Consider the following 12,153-nt stretch of genomic DNA (forward strand, 5'->3'; position numbering starts at 1 on the left):
AAACTTCCTGCGTACCCCTGTAATACACGTACCCTGGCTAATCGCGTGTTAAACTTCCCGCGTACCCCTGTAATACACGTTCCCTGGCTAATCGCATGTTAAACTTCCCGCATACCCCTGTAATACACGTACCCTGGCCAATCGCGTGTTAAACTTCCCGCGTACCCCTGTAATACACGTACCCTGGCTAATCGCGTGTTAAACTTCCCGCGTACCCCTGTAATACACGTACCCTGGCCAATCGCGTGTTAAACTTCCCGCATACCCCTGTAATACACGTACCCTGGCCAATCGCGTGTTAAACTTCCCGCGTACCCCTGTAATACACGTACCCTGGCTAATCGCGTGTTAAACTTCCCGCATACCCCTGTAATACACGTACCCTGGCCAATCGCGTGTTAAACTTCCCGCGTACCCCTGTAATACACGTACCCTGGCTAATCGCGTGTTAAACTTCCCGCGTACCCCTGTAATACACGTACCCTGGCCAATCGCGTGTTAAACTTCCCGCGTACCCCTGTAATACACGTACCCTGGCTAATCGCGTGTATAACTTCACGCGTACCCCTGATATGCACGTTACCCGCTTTGCGTTCCTTGTTTGGCAGCCCTGTAAACTGGTCCAGGGTTAGCGCAGCCCTTTGCGATGATTTAGCGATTTTGATGGCTTTTCCTTGCGCGAGGGCGTTCTTGGGGGCGTTACTGGCGCTGCTGCAGGGTCGCTGCGATACTCTGCGCCACGGCTGGTTTGGGAGCCTAAAATCCATGAATACGCTGTGCGCGGAAATCGGTTTTAGCGCACGTGCCTGGCGCAGTCAATCGCACGCGGACACTCTGCGCCAGCCGCTTGCGACACTTTTCTGCGAAATTCTATGAATTACCCTGTATGTTGTTGAAGGGGTTTTGGTAGTGGATATAATTCCAAGTTATTTGTGATAGCACGTGAAGGAGTTTGGTTGTTGTCTAGTTTTGTAGTGCAGTAACTGCAAAGTATTATGGGGTCAGTTATTTCGTATTTGTTTTCTGCTTTAAGGAAGAGAGCTAATTCAAACCATTTAGATTCTTCATTGTCTTCTATTTTGCATGATAGGTCTACAGTTTTTGTGTTACTTTTATAAAAAGTTCTGCGGCAACATACACACACGTGGTTTGGTACTTCAGCTGAAGTACTTTCAAATTTTAGTATTTCTTTTTTGTACGTGTGTAGTGAAAGGTTGCCATGTGCAGAATTGTTACGAAGTTGGTTTACAGCTAATTCATCTTGTAAGCGGGTTTCACTTCCAAAATATTTTGTCTGGATATAGTCGATTTCTTTTAGTAGGTCTTTTGCTGTACCATGTAGAAGAATGTTATTTAAATTGGCTAGTGCTAAAGCAGGACTTTTAGCATAGTACAGTTTATAAACTAGATTTCTTATACTTGTATGATGTGTTGATATCCTTTTGATATCATGGAAGGTTGTTTTGCAAGTAGGTCCTTTAATGCAGGCCAATGAATGTCCTTGTAGTCCTGTGTACTTGCGTACTGGACAAGCATCCATATTTTGCAGTAGTTTAATTTTGATTTTGTCTTTGCTTTTCACATATTGATTGAGGAATTGGCGTAAAGACTTGAACATTTTTTGGGGAATGTTACACATTGACGTGCATGGCCATTTGTACACTAGATGTTCTGATTCAGTTGAAGGGAGAGGTAAATCTACGTTTTCAGGGCATATTTTTGTAAGGAGTACTTCTTGTTCCATTATGGTATTATTAACTTGTTCATAACCTCGACCACTGCTATGTATGGCAATTGTATTTGTTTGCTTTTGTTTGTACGCTTCTTCATTAAAGTATGGTTCTGTGCTTGTAGTGTGACTCCATTCACCTCCACAGATATTTAAGAAGTTATTTCTGTTGACATTTCGTTTATTGAGAAGTCTTTTTTGTAATTTAGTTATTAGTTTTGTTAGTGGTTTTATGCTGTTTAACACTAAAATAAATAACTTTCTTTTGAGAAGAATTGCACTGTCTATCAACACTTCTAAGATTACTTTTCTACGATAGGTTTGAAGTGTTGAACCTGGTTTCTCTCCTGTTTTCATAAGATTTTGAAGGACTTTGTGACGGAACATTTTGGCTAAAATACTTTTCTTGGTATGCTTACTTTGTACTACATCAAGATTTATCGAAGAAGTTTTATTTGTAGTGATAGTTGATTTTCTGTTGATTGTTTTTTGGTTTGTTTTACTTTTTGATAGAGGAGGCAAAGTTTTTGTACTAGACACTTCTTCTGTTTCACTACATGACTGTATTAGCTGTTGTGTTTCAACTTTCTTTTACAAATTCTGCTATAGATGGATGCTTATGTTGGAGAGTTTTCTTTTCATTTGCTCTACTTCTGCGTTCCTTTCTACGGAGTTGCTTTTTGGTAGGCATTCTTTAGGGTCTGTTGAAAAAAATACAGAAGGTATGGGATGGGGTGTTCTGGAATGTATGTGTGTTGTGTGCATGAGTGTTTGACTAAGATGATAAAGATGTTTGTAATGGTGTGTGATTGTGCTTTGGGAAGTACAACTACTAGGGATGGTTATTCTTGAATTAATGTGTTACTAAACTGGGGTTCAGATGACAGAAAAAAGTAAGCCAGTGGTTTGGAGAAGTATAAATAGTATATCTAAAGCAATACAATTAAAACAGTTGATTGTTCTACAACATTTAAATTCTAGCGGCTGAGTTGGGTAATTTGTGTGTCGAAAAATAGGAAATTGTGGGCCATTCTGCCAGTAAATCACTGTTTAAGACGGGGGGAGTTTTGGTCAGAATGGTGCAGAATCTCTATTTTTAGGCACAAAAATAGCATGAATTAACCTTACAGTGTGTCTGAGTAATAATTCAAATATTATGGTAACATTTTACTTGCATTTTTTCTAAAATGAGCAGTTTGCTTCTTAGTTGTTCTTTGTACTTCAAATTCGGCTGCTTCTTTTCTGGAGAATGGTCTTCACTGCAATTGTAAAAGAAAGAATTTAGTCATTTGGTTTGTATATACCACTGTTTTTAATTTAGACATAGATTTTTTAAATTGAAATGCTCAGCGCCTTCCTCAAAACCATTAAAACTATCTTATGACTAACTGTAGGAAAGAAAATGTCTTTACTATGGCTTGTGAAATTCATAATGTAGCACTGTATACCACTATTCCTGTAACTAAGCTTTTCCACGTAATAGTGAGTCAATGTCATAGCCTGCTTTTCCACGTAATAGTGAGTCAATGTCATAGCCTGCTTGTCCTATACAAATGTAAGTAATTATATAAATTGAAAAAATTAAAACCAATTATGTGTTTGTAGAAATATTATTGTTTGAGATTTGATCATAGAGTGTGCATGTAATTTTGTTTGATTATATGTAGTCTATATATTTTATTTCAAAAATATTGGTTTAACATTATTTGCGTGTGTGTGTGTGTGTATGAAGAAATTAAACGGTATAAAGGTTTGTAAGTCACAGTTCATTTTAGGACAATGAAAAAATGATCGTAGATTCATTTTACAGCTTATACAAGGTACAAGTCGGTTAGAAAATGTGTTCATGTACTGTATAGAAAATATGCATACCTGTAGTTTGTGTTCATGCATATGGATATGGACGAAGTTGCAAGTAGAAATCTTGGAGACTTGTATAGTATTTCTCGTAGATCGTGTTTGCCAATGGTATGAGACTTGTACTCCGAGAGATTCACTGTACATTTACAGTGCTGATCTATGATGATGCAGTTACATGTAGAGGTCTTGGATTTGATTGGTGGATGGTCATGTGATTTCTTAGCTACATCCAATGAGGGAATGGTACAGAGAGTGAAGTGGAAATGGTAGAAGGGCTGTCCATGTTACGATATGTTTGCGGACATGGCGGTAGTTCTAGGACACCGCATATTACATCCGGGGAATTTGGGGTTGGGAGGCATGCAAATGAGATTCAATGTAGCAAGGGATTGGTCAATAAAGTTTAGTGAGTGTGTTGTGGTAGGAGAGGTTTTCTCAGATATTCTTTTTGCTGAGAGAAGAACAGATAGCTATGGCTGAGTGTTTCAAAAAACAGATTGTGTGGATTTTGGGAGACTCATGGATACATTGGTTGAAGGTGCATGCAGAAAGCTGTGGAGTATCTGTAGATCTTGGATTCCCACATGTGGCATGGAGCGTGTGGAATCAAGTGGTTGGACTTGCTACCTCTCTGTGCAACTTTGAAGATAGAGGAACATCCATACATAATTGTAAATCATTGTGGAGGGAACAGTTTAGGACATGTGTCTGGAATTTCTTTGCAATTTGCAATGAAAGAAGGACTTCAGAAGATCATGGACATGTTTCCAAACTCCAAAGTAATTTTTTCACGGATTGCGCAGAGACAAATGTGGCTTCGTTCTTTCTCATGTGGTCCACAAATGGAGAAAGCAAGGTGTAATGTCAATAAGGCTGTTAGTGCCTTGCTAAGAGATTTTGGCATGTCCTCTTTTCACAATGAAAATATTATGTTTCGTAGTACATACATTTTTCGCAGAGATGGAGTCCATCTTACTTATGCTGGCAATCAGATTTTTCTGAGAAATGTACAAAATGCATTGCAACCTTTTTTAGAAATACAGCATCCATTTTGAAGTAGGTGTTAAGTATTTATAATTTTTGACATACAAACCCCTCCCAAAGGCTCTTTTCAGAGCCACCACTTGCTCCCAGAGAAAAATGCAATGGTTACAATAGGGTAGCAGCCCAATTTTTGTAATGTTCGCGAACTGTCCGTGGACTTTTAAGATATACAAAGGGCCCTGCTTTATTTATCTTCACTTCTATTTTTTAACTGTGAAAGGCGGCTCTGAAAAGAGCCTTATTTTTTTTTTGATTTTTGTTATTTTGTATTTTTTTGGTTTTTTATACATGACACACTAGGAGAGGAGGGGAAAGGAGGGTAAAGGGGGGACACCAACCACAGGGATAAGAAAGGGTGAGCTGAGAGAGGAAGATGTAGAGTGGGTTTTATTTGGGTAGTGAGCAGGTCTTCTCGTGCTCTGAGACGATAGTCTCAAAAGCACTCCGAAGTCGCTCCCCCTGCAGAGTACTGTGTCACAGTACATACATACAACTGTGACCCTCGAAAGGTAAGGGTCATCAGAATTCTGTATGGCCTGTGAGGCAGCTTGAGGAAGACGCTGTCCCACAGAGGTGTTCCTTGTAGTGACAGGATCAGAAACAGAGGATGAAGTAGAGGCAATCAACCTACTACGCTCTTCGCAAGGTACAAACAGGCGAATGGCCCCAGTGTGGAATGAGTTCAGGTGTCGCTTCATGGTCATGGTCCCAAAGCTCTACGCACCATGCCTCCCGCGACTGAGTACCATTTTGCACTCATTGCAGGTGACACGGTTCGCACAAGCCTTAGGAACATTCCCATGAACGGTAAACAACCGCCACACCCAAGAATCACGCCGAGGGCGGGTTGTAGGGATTTCCTCTGCCTCATTCTCGTCATCCTCTTCTTCCTCCTCTGTATCCTCACTCCTGTTCCCCTCTTCAGGCCCTTGGGGAGATGGTGGTGGTGGAGGGGATGGGGGTGGTACTGAGGCAGATGTAGCACCAGGTGGCAATAGTGGAGCCATGGATGTCATCGTCTTGGAGATGGAAATCTCAAAATCTGCAAAGTATGCAGCAAAAAGCAGTGTGCTCTGTGGAATAACCAGAAACACAATGAGAATGAGCTCTAGGGCGTGGTCTTTTATAGGGGTGCTTGTGCGTGGTTCGCGGACATGCGCGCCGTCCGCAAGACAGATCGAACACCAAAAAAGGTTCAAAAAGTCACAAAACTATGTGGAAACTTAGGATTAGTATGTGGGATTTGTGTTATGTTGAGTTTTTAATGAGAAATATTGTGGATTACTTGGAAATGTACTTTTAAAGTGTTCGGGGACACAAACAGTGTCCGCATTCAGAACACGCGATCAGCGTGGGTGCGGTCACATGAATGTTTCATGAGCATGTTCGCTAAGGTAGCAGCCGTCCGCAGGACACCCAATGTATGGACATTGTTTTGCGCATGCGTTTTGATGTTCTACGGACAGTGTTCGGGTCCTCAACTAACTAAAAGTGCGTCACACGTAAAACGAACAGTAACGGACAGCCGTTTGTTCTTAGCACAGTTTAATTTACTTGTGCACAATACGGACAGACATAGCGTCTCAAGCACACCTCCATTTTTGTTTATTTACGAACAATTCAGGACACCACGAGTGTTCTTAGAACAGTTTCAACTTGCTAGCGAACACTACGAACAGGCATAGTGTTCTTAAGGACACCTCCATTTTCGTTTATTTATGAACATTTCAGGACACTACGAGTGTTCTTAGAACATTTTCAACTTGCATGAGGTCATTACGGACAGATATACAGGGTAATTCATAGAATTTCGCAGAAAAGTGTCGCAAGCGGCTGGCGCAGAGTGTCCGCGTGCGATTGACTGCGCCAGGCACGTGCGCTAAAACCGATTTCCGCGCACAGCGTATTCATGGATTTCAGGCTCCCAAACCAGCCGTGGCGCAGAGTATCGCAGCGACCCTGCAGCAGCGCCAGTAACGCCCCCAAGAACGCCCTCGCGCAAGGAAAAGCCATCAAAATCGCTAAATCATCGCAAAGGGCAGCGCTAACCCTGGACCAGTCCACAGGGCTGCCAAACAAGGAACGCAAAGCGGGTAACGTGCATATCAGGGGTACGCGTGAAGTTTTACACGCGATTAGCCAGGGCACGTGTATCACAGGGGTACGCAGGAATTATCACACGCGATTTGGCTGGGTACGTATATTACAGGGGTGCGCGGGAATTATCACACGCGATTTGGCTGGGTACGTGTATTCCAGGGGTGCGCGGGAATTATCACACGCGATTTGGCTGGGTACGTGTATTCCAGGGGTGCGCGGGAATTATCACACGCGATTTGGCTGGGTAGGTGTATTACAGGGGTACACGGGAAGTTCTACACGCGATTCGGCTGGGTACGTGTATTACAGGGGTGCGCGGGAATTCTCACATGCGATTTGGCCAGGTACGTGTATTACAGGGGTGCGTGGGAATTATCACACGCGATTTGGCTTGGTACGTGTATTACAGGGGTGCGTGGGAAGTTGTACACGCGATTGGCCAGGGTACGTGTATTACAGGGGTATGTGGGAATTATCACACGCGATTTGGCTGGGTACGTGTATTACAGGGGTACACGGGAAGTTCTACACGCGATTCGGCTGGGTACGTGTATTACAGGGGTGCGCGGGAATTCTCACATGCGATTTGGCCAGGTACGTGTATTACAGGGGTGCGTGGGAATTATCACACGCGATTTGGCTTGGTACGTGTATTACAGGGGTGCGTGGGAAGTTCTACACGCGATTGGCCAGGGTACGTGTATTACAGGGGTATGTGGGAATGATCACACGCGATTTGGCTGGGTACGTGTATTACAGGGGTACACGGGAAGTTCTACACGCGATTCGGCTGGGTACGTGTATTACAGGGGTGCGCAGGAATTCTCACATGCGATTTGGCCAGGTACGTGTATTACAGGGGTGTGCGGGAATCATCACACGCAATTAGGCTGGGTGGGTCCTCACAGGTGTTCCCTGTACACCCTCCACAGCCCCTGCAGGCAGCCCACAAAACAGGGGACTACCCTGCACACCTGCTCATGTCCCCCTGCACCCCCACCCCCCAGCCACCAGGGTCACCCTCCACCAGGCCCCCACTCATGTCACCCACCACCCCCACCCCCCAGCCACCAGGGTCACCCTCCACCAGGCCCCCACTCATGTCTCCCACCACCCCCACCCCCCAGCAGTGCAGGGGCAGCCTCCACCAGGCCCCCACTCATGTCACCCACCACCCCCACCCCCCAGCCACCAGGGTCACCCTCCACCAGGCCCCCACTCATGTCACCCACCACCCCCACCCCCCAGCCACCAGGGGCAGCCTCCACCAGGCCCCCACTCATGTCTCCCACCACCCCCACCCCCCAGCAGTGCAGGGGCACCCTCCACCAGGCCCCCACTCATGTCTACCACCACCCCCACCCCCCCGCCACCAGGGGCACCCTCCACCAGGCCCCCACTCATGTCTCCCACCACCCCCACCCCCCAGCCACCAGGGTCACCCTCCACCAGGCCCCCACTCATGTCTCCCACCACCCCCACACCCCAGCAGTGCAGGGGCAGCCTCCACCAGGCCCCCACTCATGTCTCCCACCACCCCCACCCCCCAGCAGTGCAGGGGCAGCCTCCACCAGGCCCCCACTCATGTCACCCACCACCCCCACCCCCCAGCCACCAGGGTCACCCTCCACCAGGCCCCCACTCATGTCTCCCACCACCCCCACCCCCCAGCAGTGCAGGGGCAGCCTCCACCAGGCCCCCACTCATGTCTCCCACCACCCCCACCCCCCAGCCACCAGGGTCACCCTCCACCAGGCCCCCACTCATGTCACCCACCACCCCCACCCCCCAGCCACCAGGGTCACCCTCCACCAGGCCCCCACTCATGTCTCCCACCACCCCCACCCCCCAGCAGTGCAGGGGCAGCCTCCACCAGGCCCCCACTCATGTCACCCACCACCCCCACCCCCCAGCCACCAGGGTCACCCTCCACCAGGCCCCCACTCATGTCTCCCACCACCCCCACCCCCCAGCAGTGCAGGGGCAGCCTCCACCAGGCCCCCACTCATGTCCCCTATCACCCCCACCCCCCCGCCACCAGGGGCACCCTCCACCAGGCCCCCACTCATGTCTCCCACCACCCCCACCCCCCAGCAGTGCAGGGGCAGCCTCCACCAGGCCCCCACTCATGTCCCCTATCACCCCCACCCCCCCGCCACCAGGGGCACCCTCCACCAGGCCCCCACTCATGTCTCCCACCACCCCCACCCCCCAGCCACCAGGGTCACCCTCCACCAGGCCCCCTCTCATGTCACCCACCACCCCCACCCCCCAGCCACCAGGGTCACCCTCCACCAGGCCCCCACTCATGTCTCCCACCACCCCCACCCCCCAGCCACCAGGGTCACCCTCCACCAGGCCCCCACTCATGTCTCCCACCACCCCCACCCCCAAGCCACCAGGGTCACCCTCCACCAGGCCCCCACTCATGTCTCCCACCACCCCCACCCCCCAGCCACCAGGGTCACCCTCCACCAGGCCCCCACTCATGTCTCCCACCACCCCCACCCCCCAGCCACCAGGGTCACCCTCCACCAGGCCCCCACTCATGTCAACCACCACCCCCACCCCCCAGCAGTGCAGGGGCAGCCTCCACCAGGCCCCCACTCATGTCCCCTATCACCCCCACCCCCCCGCCACCAGGGGCACCCTCCACCAGGCCCCCACTCATGTCTCCCACCACCCCCACCCCCCAGCAGTGCAGGGGCAGCCTCCACCAGGCCCCCACTCATGTCCCCTATCACCCCCACCCCCCGCCACCAGGGGCACCCTCCACCAGGCCCCCACTCATGTCTCCCACCACCCCCACCCCCCAGCCACCAGGGTCACCCTCCACCAGGCCCCCGCTCAGGTCACCCACCACCCCCACCCCCCAGCCACCAGGGTCACCCTCCACCAGGCCCCCACTCATGTCTCCCACCACCCCCACCCCCCAGCCACCAGGGTCACCCTCCACCAGGCCCCCACTCATGTCACCCACCACCCCCACCCCCCAGCCACCAGGGTCACCCTCCACCAGGCCCCCACTCATGTCAACCACCACCCCCACCCCCCAGCAGTGCAGGGGCAGCCTCCACCAGGCCCCCACTCATGTCCCCTATCACCCCCACCCCCCCGCCACCAGGGGCACCCTCCACCAGGCCCCCACTCATGTCTCCCACCACCCCCACCCCCCAGCTGTGCAGGGGCAGCCTCCACCAGGCCCCCACTCATGTCCCCTATCACCCCCACCCCCCCCGCCACCAGGGGCACCCTCCACCAGGCCCCCACTCATGTCTCCCACCACCCCCACCCCCCAGCCACCAGGGTCACCCTCCACCAGGCCCCCGCTCAGGTCTCCCACCACCCCCACCCCCCAGCCACCAGGGTCACCCTCCACCAGGCCCCCACTCATGTCTCCCACCACCCCCACCCCCCAGCCACCAGGGTCACCCTCCACCAGGCCCCCACTCATGTCTCCCACCACCCCCACCCCCCAGCAGTGCAGGGGCAGCCTCCACCAGGCCCCCACTCATGTCTCCCACCACCCCCACCCCCCAGCAGTGCAGGGGCAGCCTCCACCAGGCCCCCACTCATGTCACCCACCACCCCCACCCCCCAGCCACCAGGGTCACCCTCCACCAGGCCCCCACTCATGTCACCCACCACCCCCACCCCCCAGCCACCAGGGTCACCCTCCACCAGGCCCCCACTCATGTCTCCCACCACCCCCACCCCCCAGCCACCAGGGTCACCCTCCACCAGGCCCCCACTCATGTCTCCCACCACCCCCACCCCCCAGCAGTGCAGGGGCAGCCTCCACCAGGCCCCCACTCATGTCCCCTATCACCCCCACCCCCCCGCCACCAGGGGCACCCTCCACCAGGCCCCCACTCATGTCTCCCACCACCCCCACCCCCCAGCAGTGCAGGGGCAGCCTCCACCAGGCCCCCACTCATGTCCCCTATCACCCCCACCCCCCCGCCACCAGGGGCACCCTCCACCAGGCCCCCACTCATGTCTCCCACCACCCCCACCCCCCAGCAGTGCAGGGGCAGCCTCCACCAGGCCCCCACTCATGTCACCCACCACCCCCACCCCCCAGCCACCAGGGGCACCCTCCACCAGGCCCCCACTCATGTCTCCCACCACCCCCACCCCCCAGCCACCAGGGTCACCCTCCACCAGGCCCCCACTCATGTCTCCCACCACCCCCACCCCCCAGCCGTGCAGGGGCAGCCTCCACCAGGCCCCCACTCATGTCACCCACCACCCCCACCCCCCAGCCACCAGGGGCACCCTCCACCAGGCCCCCACTCATGTCTCCCACCACCCCCACCCCCCAGCAGTGCAGGGGCAGCCTCCACCAGGCCCCCACTCATGTCACCCACCACCCCCACCCCCCAGCCACCAGGGGCACCCTCCACCAGGCCCCCACTCATGTCTCCCACCACCCCCACCCCCCAGCCACCAGGGTCACCCTCCACCAGGCCCCCACTCATGTCTCCCACCACCCCCACCCCCCAGCAGTGCAGGGGCAGCCTCCACCAGGCCCCCACTCATGTCTCCCACCACCCCCACCCCCCAGCAGTGCAGGGGCAGCCTCCACCAGGCCCCCACTCATGTCACCCACCACCCCCACCCCCCAGCCACCAGGGTCACCCTCCACCAGGCCCCCACTCATGTCTCCCACCACCCCCACCCCCCAGCAGTGCAGGGGCAGCCTCCACCAGGCCCCCACTCATGTCTCCCACCACCCCCACCCCCCAGCAGTGCAGGGGCAGCCTCCACCAGGCCCCCACTCATGTCACCCACCACCCCCACCCCCCAGCCACCAGGGTCACCCTCCACCAGGCCCCCACTCATGTCACCCACCACCCCCACCCCCCAGCCACCAGGGGCACCCTCCACCAGGCCCCCACTCATGTCTCCCACCACCCCCACCCCCCAGCCACCAGGGTCACCCTCCACCAGGCCCCCACTCATGTCTCCCACCACCCCCACCCCCCAGCAGTGCAGGGGCAGCCTCCACCAGGCCCCCACTCATGTCACCCACCACCCCCACCCCCCAGCCACCAGGGTCACCCTCCACCAGGCCCCCACTCATGTCACCCACCACCCCCACCCCCCAGCCACCAGGGGCACCCTCCACCAGGCCCCCACTCATGTCTCCCACCACCCCCACCCCCCAGCCACCAGGGTCACCCTCCACCAGGCCCCCACTCATGTCTCCCACCACCCCCACCCCCCAGCAGTGCAGGGGCAGCCTCCACCAGGCCCCCACTCATGTCTCCCACCACCCCCACCCCCCAGCAGTGCAGGGGCACCCTCCACCAGGCCCCCACTCATGTCTCCCACCACCCCCACCCCCCAGCCACCAGGGTCACCCTCCACCAGGCCCCCACTCATGTCTCCCACCACCCCCACCCCCCAGCAGTGCA

The sequence above is a fragment of the Ambystoma mexicanum genome, chromosome 2p (genome assembly GCF_040938575.1).
Source record: "Ambystoma mexicanum isolate Mex_15411 chromosome 2p, UKY_AmexF1_1, whole genome shotgun sequence".
NCBI classification, from domain to species: Eukaryota; Metazoa; Chordata; class Amphibia; order Caudata; family Ambystomatidae; genus Ambystoma; species Ambystoma mexicanum.